At 32.3% G+C, this 5,225-nt stretch overlaps 1 long non-coding RNA gene across 1 annotated transcript; it reads left to right on the top strand.

Annotated features, from left to right (window-relative positions):
- Positions 1–917: 917 nt before the first annotated feature.
- On the top strand, positions 918–5,225 carry LOC111206789. Its single transcript, XR_002659062.2, has 3 exons — positions 918–4,068; positions 4,368–4,458; positions 4,668–5,225. It is a non-coding gene; the product is annotated as an uncharacterized LOC111206789 (long non-coding RNA).

Below are 5,225 nucleotides of genomic sequence, written 5' to 3'. Positions count from 1 at the left end.
TTTAGAGTTTACCCAAGGATTTAGGGTTTACCCAAGGATTTAGGGTTTAGGGTTTAGGATTTAGGGTTTAGGGATTAGGATTTAGGGTTTAGTGTTTTGCTGACGACGTTAAAAAGATTTTTTTAATTCTTTTTTTCTGTAGCTGCTATTTTTTTTTCATTTTTTTTATTTTAAAAACATAATATAACTTGATAATATTTTGTTTCTTTTTTTAAAAAATATCGAATTTGAAATAATGAAATCCTATTGGCTAGTGAACCTAGAAGTTCACCCTATGGGTGAACCCAAGAATAACTCATCTTGTTTTACCATTCACAATTTAGTGGAACTGTGGAAACTTGTCTTCGTATGTATGGAATATCATCAGTATCGGAGTCTTCAGACATTTCCAAATGATATTTCTGCACATCACATTCGAATACTGGGTACCATTTTTGTTAGCACATCACATTTGCTCTTTTGTTTTTCATCTCCCTTTTCACACAATCACATATCTTTAGTCATGTCTTATTTTCTTGGGAAATTGCGCTCTTTCTTGTTCCATATTTTTTTTCAAGCTAAAAGCATTTTTTTGGTTTTATCTATATTTATATACGTTTTAATTATTTTGAATAAATCCAAAACTATTAACATATAATCAAATACCTTGGCCAAATCTAACTGCCTCAGAAATAGACGAGAAATAAAGAGCATACAAACGGGAAGGTAAACAGAGAAGCCCAACTGGCTAGTGTCCACCACATGGCAATCTACTTACAACTCCCACCGGTCCCTAGCATCTACCTCTAATAAGTCACATAACAAAACCATCACCCACATCACCGTAATATTATCATCACGCCTTTATGAAATTAACAGACATTATTTTAGTCATAGTACGTATACATGACAACATAGCAGCTATTGGATTGGATCAATAAAAAACGGCTGTAATGATACGAGATATTTCATGTACCAATGATTGGATATTTTTGAATATTTTATGTATGAAGAATTTTATGGTGTTTGATATATTCTCCTGTGCCAAGAAGCTCATAAGCCAATGGTTAGGCACCCTGCACCTTCATTTGACATCACATTTCAATCCCTCTCCCTAGCGTCACGCCTTAAAAAGATATTTATGACAAAGTGTTACTTTCTAAATTTCCTATAGGATTAGGCAGGGACGGATCTACAGTGTAAGGTACGGGGGCACGTGCCCCCTACTACTTATTAAGTGCTACTTAGTTATATATGAAAACTGTTAATTTCGGTAGAGCTGTCGGTAAAGATTCCCCTTGTCAACTCCAGCATGTCTCGAGTTCGAAGCTCCCACTCTGTGTCCTTCATTTCCTTTTTGCATTATAATTAATGGGTTGTTTCACACGTTTACGCTGTGCTGTATTTTTCTTTCGTTATTATTGTAGCATTTTCCTACTTTTTTGTTTTATTGTAATATTATTCTTTTTTTTCTTTGTTAGCAATGCCTTTTCTTTATTTTCTTTTTCATAGTTCTTTTCTTTATTTGCCTTTTCATAATTTTGAAGCATATTTCCTTGTTTTAACAGTAAACATTCACAATTGTATTCATACTAATTAATAATTAATAATATATTTTTAATTTAACAACTTAAAATTTAGTTTTAATGATATGATGACCAAAAAGTTATGTATGACACTAACATATTGTTATATATATATATATAATTTGAAGACCATTTTCTATATATTTTAAAATTAATGTGTAATTTATAACATTTGTAAAAATAATAATATAAATTTATTATGAGTTGAATAAAATTAGTGTTATTGTTGTTTTAATAGTTTATAGTTGCTTATCTTTTGTTATTAACAGTTAACAATATTTATTAGAAAATTTCTATGGGCAATTCTCTCAAATAGACATTTTTAAGTTTTGTGTCACAAAAATAGACCTCAAAAAATAAAATGACCAAAATAGATTTTTTTATTTTAAAAATTTTAATATTTTTTTAGTTTTTAAAATTTTAAATCATACCTCCAAAACCCCACCCCTTAACTCTAAACCCTAAACCTAAATCATAAACCCTAAACCTAAATCATAAACCCTAAACCCTAAATTCTAAACCATAAACCCAAAAACATACCACTTAATAAAATATTTTGGTCATTTTGATCTTTAATAGCTATATTTGTGCCAAAAACATTTTTAGGTCTATCATAAGAAATTTCTCAATTTCTTATTTATAATTATATTAATTTTATTTTATTATTAATTATGTGCCCCCGTCAAATAATTAGTCTGGCTCCGCCACTGGGATTAGGTAATTTTGGAATGTGGTCTATCAACACTTGTTCATCAAACTTTGACCATACAAACCTAACACCTAACATATATTTGGTAATATTGGTCTATTTTAACTAAACACTTACATTTAGTACACAACTAAACTAGTACATTTTGTATCTATATCTTACAAGTTACAAACAAGTCATTCATGAACCAAGTTTATAGGTGGTAGGTTATTATATATGGAAAAGTTTTGATATACCATATATATTGAAAACATTTTATAGACAAAATACCAAAAAGTGGTAAGAGTCTAATAGTTAAAAAAAAAAATATAAATACCATATATTAGGTTTTAAAACCCCTATATTAAGCTTATATAATTATTGATCGGCAAGTTTATTTTTGTATTTAAAAGGTTGATTGAGGTTTAAGAGTAATGGTCAAGTATAATTACGATGCTTCTTAGTATTTAGGTAATGCAGTTTCAAGGTATGGGATAGATAGTAACTAGTAAGATATGGTACTGGTACATTTTAGGAGTGTGGAATGGAGAAATTCTATGATAGAGCATAAATAAGCTGAGCTAACTACGCTCATATGGTCAATGAAAGGGTGCTGGTCCATGGGATATAAGAATGTTACTTTTTGAGTGAGAATGCCAACATCAACTACTACCTCAACAATGACAATATCGACAATCCAAGACTATAACATTACCTCAAACTCTAATACATAAGTTTGCCTCGATAACCTTTAGTTACTAAAACCGATCAAGCAACAATTGTGATGATTTATTAGCTAGGAAAGCAATTTATAATGATAGACAATGGAGTAGTTTCATCGCTGTCCAATTTGTTTTCAGTATTTTGTAACCCTTAGACGACAAAACTTAATGAAGCCCGCATAGCTGTGATCAAGTGGTAGGTGAGATACGAGAATATGCTACAACACTTTTCCGGTGACTCGCGCTATTGTTGACTTGTTGTCATCGTCTTCTGCAAATCCTCTGTACGCAAGTATATAATTCAGAGAGGTCGCAACAATGGCTTCCGTCATTCCCAAAGCGAAGGAAATGGATCAGAATGTGAGAGTGCAGCGTGGAGTTCTGGATCCATAATGTGCACAGACAATGCAGTAGTTTTTCCACGGAACAAGTTTTGGAATCTGATCTGATCTGATCTGTTCAAAATTGTATATTCACTGTCATTTGTTAAACCTTTGAAGTTGGTTCATTGTAATGCCATTGATCTATAACATTATGCACAGTTTTTAACATAAAACATTTATTAAAATGGTACATGTTATGCATTTCTTGACAGTGATCTAGACTAGTTACCAGTGTTTAGGTCCCTGTTAAGAATGCTGAATTTTTATTTGTTTAGTGCGTAATAATGGCCTGATAATTGTAGCTATTGCTACATAGTTAGAAGCAACGTAGCATTCTGATAAAGACTTAAAACCACCTAACCTATCGTTGCACCAAACTTTTTTCCAATCATAACTTCAAGAAATCTCGATACCACTAAAAGCTTATTATACGCATACTACTTCCACAAATTGTGTTTCTTGCAGTTTCCCTCTCAACACAATGGCCTCACCTTCAATCATTTGGTCTCTTTTCTTCAATGCACAAGGACCTGCTGCTTCACCGGCAACCTCCAACCAGCCTTGTTCACCCTGTTTCAGCTACTCCGCCTCCAGCATCTCCGACTACACCTCCACTAGCTCGGGAAATGGAGTTTGCTGACATCCCCAAGAAAAGATCATGGTAAGAAGACTGATGGGGATCGAGGCTATATTGATGACTTTGAATCGAGGTAAGAAAATTATATGTCTTTTGCCTTTTCGCAATCTCTGGCCAAAAAAAAAAAAGATGAGGCAAAAAACTTAGTGTGTAATCATCATTCCAAGACGCCGCCTTTCAGGAGCTTTACATATTCTTAGAATTAAGTTTTTACAATATTTAACTTTTTGAATACTTCCTGACCAAGTAAAAAAAAACAAGATTTTTTTTAAAAAATACAAAAAAGGAAAACAGAGTATTATGTTTATTTAACTAAAATTAATTATATTTTAACTTATCGTTGTTTCTTTTGCGTGTTCTGCACTTAAACAGACATGTATATATATAGGCGCTGAGTCTCAGCTTGCAGAGGAAGGAAAATAAGAAAGAAGTAGTAGAAGCCAAAGAGAAACAAAGATTAAAGGTAAATTTTTAGTTTCGATTCTCTTCATTAAAAATTTACGTTTATCAGTTACATATGACTTGTGATCAAGAGACGAAGAAGAGATTTTGAATTTTCGTAGCCAATTATTAAGAGATTTTAGGGTTTACCAGAAAGTTTAGGTCTTTGTTCTTTAGGCTTTGTATTTTTTTTTAAGTAAAGAACTCATTTGGATTATACATATTTACCAGATTTTTTTTCTTTTTGGGAACAAGAAGAGATGAATACCCAGAGCCAGACAACAACTGCTGTTCCGACAACATCTTGCAAAAAGCATGTGAATGATGATAATACCACTTTCCTTGCTAACTTCAAGGATCGTTTCAGTGCATTCGTCAATACCCCAATGGATGAACACAAGACTTGTTTCAAAAACACCATGAACAAGGTTCGCTCCCAGTTTTCTATACCTCCTTCGACCATGGACAAGGTTTGTTCCCAGTTTTCTGTATCTTCTTGGATGTCGAAGGATGATGCCCAGAAGAAGGTTGATGACGTGAAGAAAGTGGAGAGTCACTCGCCTCTTTAGGGCAGCAGATTTTGCCAGATTCAACTGAAAACTTTAATTTTCTACTTAATAAAATCCACTGTTTTTCTTTTTATGTTCTTAATAAAATAGATTGAAGTTTTTCTTTAAATTTTCTTGCTTTGGATTTTAGAAGTTTAAAAAGTTCCCTTGCATAAATGTGCAAAACTACTCTTCAAGTCTTTGGGCGTTAATATATTTATTTATAGAATTCGCTTTTCTT

This window comes from Brassica napus, chromosome C6, assembly GCF_020379485.1.
Source record: "Brassica napus cultivar Da-Ae chromosome C6, Da-Ae, whole genome shotgun sequence".
NCBI lineage: Eukaryota > Viridiplantae > Streptophyta > Magnoliopsida > Brassicales > Brassicaceae > Brassica > Brassica napus.
The sequence above is the reverse complement of the archived record's forward strand: the minus strand, read 5'-3'. Positions and strand labels throughout refer to the sequence as shown.